General features: G+C 42.6%; 1 protein-coding gene across 1 annotated transcript in view; it reads left to right on the top strand.

Moving 5' to 3' along the window:
* The first annotated feature begins 6 nt into the window (after positions 1 to 6).
* The window catches only part of PDE8B (phosphodiesterase 8B), a 223,740-nt gene continuing 211,213 nt past the window's right edge, over positions 7 to 12,533 (top strand). Inside the window, exon 1 of the mRNA XM_011959219.1 lies at positions 7 to 89. The gene's annotated coding sequence lies outside the window, so the exon portion shown is untranslated. The remainder of the gene's footprint in view (positions 90 to 12,533) is intronic.

Genomic DNA, 12,533 nt, shown 5'->3' with positions numbered 1-12,533 from the left:
CCCCCGCCGCGACCACCAGCAGGGGCAGGAGGCGCCACTGCTGCAGCAGCGCCGAGGCCGAGACTCAGACCAGTTACACCAGCGTGAAGGTAAATGCCCCGCGCTGGCACACAGTGTGGGGGCCGCCCGCCCCGTCGGCGGGGCTTGCACGGGCTGGGGGCTCCGGCGGAGTTGGGTGACCGTGAGGCGGTTGGTTTGGAGAGGTTGTCACTAAGGAGGAGTTTACTTTTCATCTGAGGAGATGATGGGAGCCCAGGAAATGTGGACAGAAAAAGGCCCCTGGAGGGGTCCTGGGAGCGTCCTTAGCTGGTCCTGGGGGACCGGGCGGGGAAGGGAGCGCAGAGGGAAGCAGGTGGGCTGGTCTGTTCCTCCTTGAGGGCAGGAAGGCCGTGGCTTGGTTTATGCAGGAAGAGGGGTGGGGACCATTGAGAGCATTCGGTGGCCAGTCCTATTGAATGAAATCTGAGCACTGAGCTGGATTTGCATGCCTTGTAGGTGACTGGTGCAGTTGCAGCACCAGGATAGATAGTGCCCCATATTCCGATTTTTACCTAGGATTACCAGCCAGGCTGGAGTCTCAGCACAGGGACCGGGAGTAGGGATTTCTGAATGAATAAGTGTTCGTATTTTGAGAAGAGATGTGGGAACGGAGCAGAGTGGAACCTGTTGTTTGTCACTGTAGCGTTTCTCTGGGTTGGCTGCATCCTAGACAGAATTGAGAGAATCGGGCCATGAGTTCGGAGTGTCAGTGGTTTCCAGTGCAGTACAGCTGTCTGAGGATGATTCTGCACATACATATGATCTTTCCAGAGAGTGGGATTTTGAGAAAGTGGAAAAAATTGTTTAGATGGTTAAAGCAGTCGCTAAATATTTATTTCTTAATGACAAGAAAAATAATTATTTAAATAGTGTCCTCCTGTATGTTCTCAAAGTACTATTAAATGTAAGAGGCTTTGCATTGTGTAAATCTGGGCACTGGGTCTTTTTTCCTTACAGCAAACAAGATGACAATGGCATATCCCATTGTACAGAGAGAAGAAATACACATCTCTATGACTCCTAATGTCAGATAGAATCACAGCCTTTACCTGGTCAATAGGTTACCAAGAACCATTCCATGGATTTTTGTCAAAGACACATTTGTATTTTTAGTAGTTAAAAACTTGGTCTTCATTGGGTAAAGTCGGCCTACAGTGGAGCAGTGAGGAAAAGGATAACATATTTTGGCTTCAATCTGGAAGTCCAGAAGTTTTTTAATGAACCAATTTTTTTTTTTTTTTAAACAGCATCTGATTGTTTAACATGAAGCTTAACTGATGTTTGCTTGTGGTTGCATTGTTTCTCTGGCAGTAATCATAATCACCATTATAATAAAAACACCATTTATTGAGCACCTACTATGTGCCAGAAATAAGCTTTCTCTCCTAACTATTGAATGTTAACAGTGTGATCTTAGCATAGCATATCTGAAGACTAGAATCTAGGATTCATGACAGTACAAACCTACCAGTTGTCCATTTGTTACAGAGGCATGTGCTGAAAGCTATACTTTGCTTTTGTCAGGCTCTCTCTCTCTCCCCCTCCCTGTTCACACAAAGTTAGCTTTAGAAGCAATTTTCAGGGATGAAAATGTTAAATTTGGTGAAAATATTAAGTTGAGCTGTTATCAGTAAAGACCATCCTATTGCCTGATGATTGAAGACCTGAAGCAGTAGTTCAAAGTGGTGACAGCTCATGAACTTTGTGATGCTTTTTTTGGTTGCTCCAGAGAAATTGTGAATTTTTGTTTTCCAGAATATCAAGAATCTCAGTTTAGTGCTTGGCAACTCTAGCTACTCCATGTTTGTGCAGTAGAAGAAAGAATACTGAATGAACCCATTCTGTACGTTTTTAATACTTCCCTCAAGAGGCTGCTTAGAGACCAAATGAAGTAAAAATTGAAGGGACAATGAGTCCCAATTATTAGTAGCTTGTATAAACTTGTGTAAATCTCATTGCTACTTGGCTTAAGTGTTAAAAGCCTTGACTTGGGTTAGAATTGAACTCATTTTGCTTTATCAACAAGATTCCCAAATAAGAGCTTAATTCACTCTAACCTATTACTGGGAGTGTTGGAAATGAAACCGCTGGTTCAGTGACTTAACACTGCTTTGCATTGTGTGGATCTCAGAAAGTATATCTTTGAAGTGAAATTTGAGACTAGAGTTATTTATGCAAATCTTACAGAATTATTATTGCAGAACTGCCGTAATATATTTAATAGTATCCTTTTAGGCCTGTGACTCGGCATCATATTGTCTTTTCTCAGTCTTAAAGTTCACATGTTCTGTGCCTTTTTGTTGCTGAGATAATTTTATAAAAACTTTGCTTTCATTTTTCGTAGACTAAGCATCTTTTTTTGCCTTAAGAGTTTGAGATAGTTGCTAGGCACGTGGTGGTGCCCCACTCCTTTCCAAAGCACACAGGTGGAAAAAGTAAAATCTTTACCATTTGGTCCTGTTTACAATGGTGGAAAGTTGTAATAGTTTCCACCCCCTCCTCCCACCACTTTACATCAATTATGAAGTGTATCCTCATTATCTGCTTGGCCTCTGGTATTCCCCAGAGTGCAAAAATGTGTGCTTGGTCTCTCTCTCTTTTCTAGCAATAATTCATCTCATTAAGCTTTTAGAATGATGAGGCATTATGATGTCAAACATGATGTCAACAGGAACCTTCCTGAATACCTAATTTGCAAAAAAAAAGGATTATAAGCATTAATAATTCATATGCAGTACAATGATATCACGTGGGTTTCCATTTCTGGTAGGAAGTTAGATTTGTCTCCCAATTGCTGTAAAAATGCAACTTCCTAGCAATTTCTTTCCTTTTTGCTTGCCTTTTCAAAAATAGTACTCCAACAGGAGAATCCTGCAGGATGCTCACTCTTGATATTGTGCCAGTTTTGTAATTCTTGTTCAGAAATCCTCAGAGGAGATGGTTGAACCTCTCTCTGGGAAGGACTAGAGATTCTTACAAGTTTTCTCATACCAGCTGTTCCTACTTGGGAGCATCTGGGACTAGACAACCAGTTGTAGAAAGGAATCTTTACTGACAATACTGTCAACTTGCTGTGACCTCGGTGTAGGTTAACTCTTTTGTGGATCAGACACAGGACGTTGTTAGTTTCCAGATGGCAGCATCACCAGCTCCCCGCTTTCCCTCCATTCATACAGAATGTGCCCATTTGTTCATTCAGTATTTGTGGCCAGACTGTGTTGTAGGTGCTAGCGATTCAGGAAATATCCATGAAATTTGGTAAGCAAAGCCTAATCAGGAGGATAAATCTCCTGTGAAATGGTGTGCCTAAACCAGTTATTAGTGACTTCTATGTTTTCTGTTCCATAGCGTTCCAGAATTTGTGAGAATAATCCTGAGTTGACTATATGTAAAAGGAAAATAAATAGATATTCCACTGACCTTATGGTAAATAATAATACGATTTTATTTGGGGGAGGAGTAGAGCTATATTGGAGAAAAGTCATTTTTGTTTTCTAAATAGGTGTTTTGGAGTCAACTTTAGTGTATGCCAGAATCGCCTAGAGAGCTTGTTAAAATATAGATTGCTGTACTCCACTCTCAGAGATTCTGATTTAGTAGGTCTTGGGTGGGGTCTGAGAATTTGAATTTCTAGCAGGCTTCCAGAAGATGCTAGTGTTACTGATCTGGTGACCACACTTTGAGAACCACTGCTTTTTAGTGAATTAAATTATTTGTCAGTTGGCCAGGTGAATGAGGTGGGGCCACCTCTAGCAGAGTGCATAGTACCACACTGTCTTTATCTGGGGTACTAGTCATAGCACTGCTTTCATCTTAGTTCACTTCTCTATGGGAAACCTGCTATCCCTGTACAAGAAGTCAAACTCTGAGCCTCCGAGATTTGCTAAAAAGTCTGTAAGTGACGAGAGTGCTGGATCCTGTGGCCAACTCTGGTTTCTTGAGGTAAGTTTTCCCCAGGATCCTTTTGGGTTTGTACAGGTCGTAATGTCTTGCTTTGCCACCACAAGAGAAGCCTAAAGCAAGACTGGATGTTACATGATACAGGCACATATTCTCTTCTCAGCTCTTGGAATTCCTGCTATGCCTTTCACCATCATTTTTCATTTTAAAATGGAATATAAAGTTTAGTAAGCTCAAGTGAGTCCTGCAAGCTGATTTCATAAGATCCAAGTTTGCCTTCTGCCATTGTATATATGATTACAGTTTAGTCCCTCCTTTTCCCAACACATTAATTAGAATGAATGAGCACATTTTCCTTATTTTCATGACTTTCTTCAGTAGTTCCATGAATTTTTAAGGACTATCAGGTAATTTTTCCTTTTAAAGGAAAGTAAGTCCTCAAGCCAGGATGTAACATAGTATAAGCTGCCAGCTGTTCAGAGATGATACAGTTTCTACTGAAATCCTGTTTTGGTGACCACCAGGTATGGCCTGGGCACCAGCAGGACAGGACATGCTGGTGAGGGCAGGGCAGATTGTGTGGCACTAGACTGGTCATGAGTTAAGACCAGTAATCAAAATAGGAAGAAGGGAGTGAGCCCTGTGGAACCAGGTGGGAAGACAAGAGTCCAGAGTTTGGACAACCAGCAAAGTTGGAGGGGGGCAGGGAGCAGGTGGAAACGCTGGGTCCAGGTGGGCAAGGGAAATCTAGAAATTAGTGGTTCAGCAAAGGTGACAGCTTTTGAACCAGGTTGAGACTTCTGATGGCAGAATAGAAACTTCTTACTTTCTGTTCTATTCAGGAGGCTGTGGTGACCAGTCAGAGGGCTGTAGGTAACTTTGTGACCCCAGCACCAAATGACACAGGACCAACCAAGCAATCCTTCCTTGCACCCTGATCAGACAGAGTCTGGGCAGGAAACAGACTGCACATCCAAAAGGGTTAACTCAGAATAATCAAATGAAGGGACTACTGCAAATTTTTTGGCTGAATGAAGGAAAGACAACAAATGAAGCTAAAGCACCCTAGGCTGGAAAAAGAGGGAGCTGTTACTACCCCAGAAGAATCAAGGGGAGAGAGTGTGTATTAGTTTGTTTTCACGCTGCTGATAAAGACATACCAGAGACTGGGTAATTTATAAAGAAAAAGAGATTTAATGGACTCACGTTTCCACGTGGCTGGGGAAGCCTCACAATCATGGCCGAAGGCAAAAGGCATGTCTTACATGATGGCAGACAAGAGAGAATGAGAACCAAGCAAAAGAGGTTCCCCTTATAAAACCATCAGACCTTGTGAGACTTATTCACTATCATGAGAACAGTAAGGGGAAAACAACCCCATGATTCCATTACCTTCCACTGGGTCTCTCCCACAACACATGGGAATTATGGAAACTACAGTTCAAGGTGAGATTTGGGTAGGGACACAGCCAAACCATATCAGGGTGGTTATGGGAAGCTGAGAAACCAAACCTGTAGGTCAGAGAAACCCTCAGAAGCTGTAGTCTTCAGGAGGAGTGGGCAGGGAGGGAGCCAAAGCAGTAAATCCCTTTATGACATTGTCCTCCCTTTCATCAAGCTCCTACTGGTTTCCACATATGGAAACCAGAGGGAAAGGGAATCTGTTGATTGGAGTTTTCCAGGGTACTGAGCAGGGTGGAGAGTGGGTCTGGAGGGGCAAATGAAAAATATCCTGAGCATATCCCAAAGGCTCTTTGTAACAGGCAGTAAGAGATGTTCAGTGTCACTGGAGCTACCTCAGTATAGATAAACTCAAATTGTGATGGACAGTTTGATGGTTGTCTAAAATAATGGCATTTTAAAATGGCCACTTAATTCACTGTTTATAGTTCCTGTTTGATGACTAATGATATTAAAATATGTCCAATTATCTTGGTTGGAGACCTCGAAGTTATTGCTGTAAACATTTCCTTCTCTTCAGTTCATTCTGTCCCGTGACTGCTGATACATGTGTTTTATCACTTCCTCTGTCCCCTGCCTGCTGTCTTTCTCCCTATCCTGAACTCAAAGCCCAAGGGTGGAATGGGGGAAAAGACCTGAGCCTCATAAGAGACTCAGGACCCAGCCTTATCAGTTTATTCCATTTTTTTTCTCAGTTTTTACTTTCCCGCTTTCTATAACCCTCTCTCCACAGGCTCAAAAAGTTAAAAAAAAATGAATTTTGCTATGTGCTTCTAAGGTTATATTTTCAATAAAGAATGTTTACATTTAGAACATATTTAAAAATATTAAAATGTGTCCAGGAATTTATTTTTAAAGATAGGTGTTACCTTTACCCTACAGTGGAATTCTTGGTAGTTATGTTTTAGTAAAAAACACTTTTTTTTTTTTTTTTTGAGACAAGGTCTCACTGTGTCACCAGGTTGGAGTGCAATGGTGTGATCTCAGCTCACTGCAACCTCCGCCTCCCAGGCTCGAGCTATCATCCCGCCTCAGCCTCCCGAGTAGCTGGGACTACAAGTGGTGCCACCACCCTTGGCTACTTTTTTGGTATTTTCTGTAGAGACGGTGTCTCTCCATGTTACCCAGGCTGGTCTCAAACTCCTGAGCTCAAACTATCCACCTGCCTTGGCCCCCCAAAGTGCTAGGATTACAGGCGTGAGCCACCATGCCTGGCCCAAAACACTGCTTCTCAACAAGTTGTAGTATATATTAGTTTAGAATTAGTTGTTCATGACTCCTTCCCCAGTCTATTTTTTTCTCCCATCAGCAGATAATAGCCAGCTTTTATTTAGGATTTTTCTGCTTTACTCTTTACCATTGGTTTCTTTCATCCCCTCCTTTCTACCTCCTTAGGGAGAATGCACAGAAAAGGAGTTCCTGAAGTAGAATTATCCTACTCTGCTGAAAATTTGCTTTAAGAAGCTTGTGATTGCTGTAATAAAAATCAAGGAACTATTTTGCTTTTGGATAATCCATCAATGAAAATAAGAATATTTCATGGTTGCCTCTTGTTTCCAAGGCAATTTAAGTTTTCATGCATGGTTTGTATACTTTGCAATAAGGTGAACAGGATAGCTATAATAATATTAGTTGTTATTTAAGTTCTTGCTATTTGCTGAGCACTTTATATACATTGTTTCACCAAATCTGCATGATTTCACCTGATCTGCTATGAGCTACACTTTATTATTTTCACTTTAGAAAAGAGGAAAATGGGGCTGCAAGAGGTGGGATAAATTTCCCAAGGCGAGGACTGAAGTTTGAAGGCAGGAGGGTCCGAATGGTCTCTCACCCCATGAGACCATCCCTTAAGTGTGTTGCACACTCAGGTCTGTGGCCACACAGCCTGAAGCCCCAAGTGTGGCTGGTCCTGGAACTGCAGTTATTTAGAGCAGAAGGATAATAAACAGGCAGAAGGAAGGGGAGCAGGGAGCCTCATGAGTGAGATTTTTCCTTTTACGTATCCACTGTCACCCCTTCTATTAACTTGAACTAGAGTGTTTTGAAGTTGGAGAAAAATGTAAAAATGCACACAAAATGTGAGAAGCTCTGACACAACATGTTGTCATTATTTTCACTGAACACAGTACCTGACACTTCGTAAGTGCTGTACAAATAGTAGCTGCTCCTATGGTTGCTATTATTACTCTTTGGGTAATTAAAATGAGATTTCAGTTATTTAGATTTAGGTATTTTTAAAACATATAATTGTTTTTTATGGAAAATGTATCCCACACTTTCAAGTACATTGATTTGGCCGATAGATGACTAACTGAATTTATAGAGAGATGTGTTATCCCAAAGCCTTGGAAACTGCTGCCACAGACATGGGTTTTGTCTGCTTCAGTTGGATTTCCAGAGGTGATGACATAGTAGAAACTTGCCAGTCCAAGGCCCAAGGTGGGGTTTGGGTTCCATGACTGTTGAGCCTGCACTCAGCAGAATTTAAAGGTCAAGGCCTTGGTGTTATCCTGAGGTGGTTGGTTCCCTGTGGAATTCTTTGGTATAAACTTGTAGCCTGAAGCCCCAGTCTCTAATTGCTCTTTGAAGCATTTTGCATGAGCTCAGTCGGTTTTTGTATTGCTGCGTTTTGGGTGCTGTCAGACACGGTATATTGTTGGGAAAATGATACCCTGTACATCTAAAACCTGTTTTCTCTCAAATAGGAAGATGTAATGATTAACTCCAGGGACTCAGTTGCCTGTGTGAGTCATAAAACTGAGACAAGACCCTGAATTTTGGAAATTTTTATAGGAAAATGCATGAGAGATTTTAAAGCAATCTGTCACCCAGGGTACCATATGAAGAAAAAGGTGCCATTCTGACATCAGAACCACAAATAACATTAAAGCTCCGGAACTGGAAGGTGATGATAAGGGTTCAGGATAGCCAGAGCTTTTGTCCACTCCAGGGTTCCTGCTGAGGGAGCTTCAAATGAGAGCAGTGACCAAATGGAGAGACAGATACATTTATGAAGGTCAGTGATGACCCACCAATCCACACTTCAGCCACTAGTGGTCCTGGGACCTTGTGGGACATACCCATTTTCAGCTTAAAAAACTGATCGACAGTTTTGGCTGAGAAATGGGGTCTCTGCGAGGAACCAAAAGCCACCAACAGTGTTTGGAGCTGAGCCTTAGTTGGAACTAGAAGTCTCTTTCCCCCACAATCGAGGGTGTGATACTCAAAAGAAGCATGGCCAAATAAAGACTGAAGGGAGCAAGAATCAGCGTAGTCTGTGGCTGTGCAGGCATTGGGTGGATACCACCTTTCATCCCAGATCCATCTGTCATGTGCAGCCTCAGACGCACACATGCACGCACGCGCACACACACCTGCTCTGGGAAATGTTCCTGGGACAGAATACCTAGGCGGGTCGGTTTGCAGGAGACTTCCTGCTTTCCCCCTCCCACATCTATAATGCTGGGTCTGTAAAGCCAGTTTCAGGACCCCTCCTCACCTAGTAGACTCTTGCAGGTCCTCCTGTCCTTGTGGTTGCTGCCCTGCCCTTCTTCTCAGTCACATGTGGAGCCCAGGGTGAGCTGTCTGACACCCAGGCTGTTCTCTGCAGTGATCTGGTCCATTAGGACTGTCAAGCCCTGGCACTGGCTGACTGACTGTGGAGCCTTCATCCCTTGGGAGGAACAGGTGAGGGCAGGGGAGTGTGATCCACTTAGCCTGATCTCCCTAAGGGCAGTGGTAGAGGGGAGTTTTGCAGACTTAGTTGAGATTTTCAAGAACAGACAAGGAGGTGGGGCAAAAGATTGGAATCTCTTATTGTATCAAAGGTGAGAACTTTGAATCCTAAAACACAACCAGGAAGTGCTTCGGATGAACGTGAAAGGCAGTGTTCACTTTTATATGCAGACTATATGACAAACATTAGTTTGTAAGGCACCTACTTGTTACTGGGGAAAGACTTTCATGTAGAAACAATGTTATATGTGGCATTTAGGTTTCTAGGTTAGCACAAAAAAGTTTTAGTCCATTATGTAGCTGGAATATATTTACACTGTTGAAACAATATTGCTATGAAAGAAACATAAAATTGAATTAGAACTCCCATTTCTTTTGTATGGGTGTCCTTTGGGAGAAGTGGGTTTAGTTAGAGGCTGATGAAGCAGATGAGGGAGAATTTGTGAAGTTCCTTTAGGGAGTAGTTATCTTTAGTGATCCATGGTGTGCTGGGGAGCTGAGGGGATCAGGTGGTATTATTAACCTCACATTGCTAGGGAGGAAGCGGAGGCACAGGCGGCTCAAGTGGCTTGACCAAGATCACACAGCTGGAGACTCAGAGCTACATCTGCTCAACCGTCCTGTTTTCACTGTCCTATTTTATCTGCAGGTAAAAAGGGGTGTGTCTAGCTTCTTTGTGGCACTTATTTTCTGTTTCATGTACAGATAGCTCAGTTGGTATCTTTTAACTGTAACTGTTTTTAAAAATAAATCATAAAACCATTATACACCAAAAATATGACAACTTAATATCAATCACACTTTTCTAATTGTCTTACTTTTTATTCTTGTACTGTTTGTTGGTATCCAAACAGTAACTCCACTCATTGCAGTTGGTTGCTCTGCCTCTTAAGTCTCTTTTAGTCTGTAGCTTCCCCTTCCCATCTCTCTTTTCTATATATTTGCAATTTGTTTGTTGAGGAACCTGGGTTGTTTGTCCTGTAGATCTTCCCCCAATCTAAAGTTTACTTAATGCATTCCTGTGATGCATCTAACATATTTCCCTGCCGTCTGTGTTTGCTAGAAACTGCAGTTTGATTTAGAGGTTTGATTGGATTATACTAAGTTTTGTAGGGGGGAGGTTGTCTCTTTTCTGTGATGCTAACTCTCATTAATGATCATTGCTTATATCTATTAGTCATTAGGGATTGTAAAATGGTGATATGCTATCATTTTGTCTTCATGTATTCATTGGAATGCCTCAAGAAACTTGTTTCAAGAGTTGATTCCCTAGCATTCTCCTAAGGCGACAGGAGTTCTTTGCCTGTTAATTTGCTTAGTATCATTATGAATCGTTATGGGTTTCTGTGTATTGGATGTTGATGCATTGCAGTTATTAAACCTATTTGTGCTCAGACTGCCCAGTTTGGACTGAAGGGAACTTATTCAAGCTGGTGAGGCAATTTTCTTGAAGAAACCGTTTCAGCTAAGTTGAGTGTGTCCTTATTCAAAACTCATTGTTTGTAGATGAGGACTCCACTGACCACCCTGGGGGTGGAGGCACATCCTGGTGTCCACCTAGCCCTCTCCAGTCATACCAAGGCCCCAGACATCATGGAGCTTTTGAAAGGAGGCATTTCACAAGGCCCCCTTGCAGCTCCTTTACTATAATGTTTGTGGCTACAAAAGGGTAACCTGGTGTGAAGGAAAGTTACTCACTGACTCCGGCTTGAGTTCCACCTCTGCCCTGTACAAACTTTGTGACTTTGGTGAAGCTGCATGGTTTCTCCTTGCTCGGTAGGGATAATGCATCTCTAAAAGGATTGGTACAACTATGACAGAGGTACAGTCCCTGTAAACCCGCTAGGTTCTCAAGTACGTGTGTGTGTGTGTGTGTTTTCTGCCTTATACTAAGGCACTACTCTAGGTTTGGAGTGATTAAAAATGAATATGATGGCCGGGTGTGGTGGCTCATGCCTGTAATCCCAGCACTCTGGGAGGCTGAGGTGGGTGGATCACGAGGTCAGGAGTTAGAGACCAGCCTGACCAACATGATGAACCACATCTCTCCTAAAATACAAAAATTAGCTGGGCATGGTGGCTTGCACCTGTAATCCCAGCTACTCAGGAGGCAGAGGCAGGAGGATTGCTTGAACCCGGCAGGCAGAGGTTGCAGTGAGTAGAGATTGCACCACTGCACTCCAGCCTGGGTGACAGAATGAGACTGCATCTCAAAAAACAGAATATGACGACATAGTTCCACCTTTGAGGAGCTTCCATTGTTTGTGCCCTATATTGTGGTCTTCTGTGGGAAGGCAGTGTATTGACTGAGTGCCGGCTGGCTGGCATGAGTTAGAGGTTGGGAATTGGGTTCTTCCAGGTAAGACACTCCTACTGGGAGAGCATGAAGAACTGTGAGCCTGAGGGGTAATCAGCTGAAGACTCTAAGGAAAAGCCAAGGAGCAGACAATTGTACGGCCACAGACAGGGGCCAGAGATAGAATTAAGATCAGGCTTTCTAAGCCTGGAGCTCAAAGCTGCCAGACACAAATAGGATCCAAGAGAACTGATTAAGAAAGACTCTAAAGTCTGGTGTAGTTGATGGCTGAGAATGCCCCTGGGTGTTATGGTTCAGAGACTACCAGATAAGGCTTGCTTTGGGTTGAAGCTCTAAAGCAGCATTACCCAATAGAAATAAAATGTGACCCAGATGTAACCTGCTCATATAATTTTAAACTATTTTACGAATCACATTTTTAAACATCAAAATAAGCAGGTACATTAATTTTAATATGTGTTCATTTAACCAATATATTAAAAATATTATTTTGACATGTACTCAATATAAAATTTGTTAATGAGATAGTTTACATTCTTTCTTTTTTTCGGAGCTAAGTTCTTAAAGTCTGGAATGTATTTTACGATTACACTGCATCTCAGTAGGGACTACCCACATCTTAAGTGCATAATGACCACACAAGTAGCTACCATGATGGAAACAGGGAAGAAGAAAGTGAAATTTACATCAAGGTTCTAAGTCAAGCAGTTACAATTTGACATTGTAACTTGACATGTGTAGCACAGTAGTGGTGTTGGTTTTTTGTCTCTTAGTTTGTAGCTCCATTTTTGCTTTCCCATTTTCTCCTTTGTATTATATGAGGCTAGAAGTCTGCAAGCTGCATCTTCCAGATTACTTTGCCAGATGATTTCCTCTTAAATTCCACAGGTAGGAGATACTGGCAGGAAATTGGAATGTGAGAGAAAGGAACAGATGATAGCAGTGGCCCCTGCTAAGTGGCAGTGGTGCCACCTGAGTGGTGATGGTGCCAGCCCCCCACCCCCACCTCAGCTGGGCACTAAATGTGTATACTGGGGGACAGGGGGTGGTGCAGGCCCCTGTTGGGTCAGGGAAGTTG

This window comes from Colobus angolensis, unplaced genomic scaffold (assembly GCF_000951035.1).
Source record: "Colobus angolensis palliatus isolate OR3802 unplaced genomic scaffold, Cang.pa_1.0 Scaffold49, whole genome shotgun sequence".
NCBI classification, from domain to species: domain Eukaryota; kingdom Metazoa; phylum Chordata; class Mammalia; order Primates; family Cercopithecidae; genus Colobus; species Colobus angolensis.
This window is presented reverse-complemented; position numbering and strand designations above follow the sequence as displayed.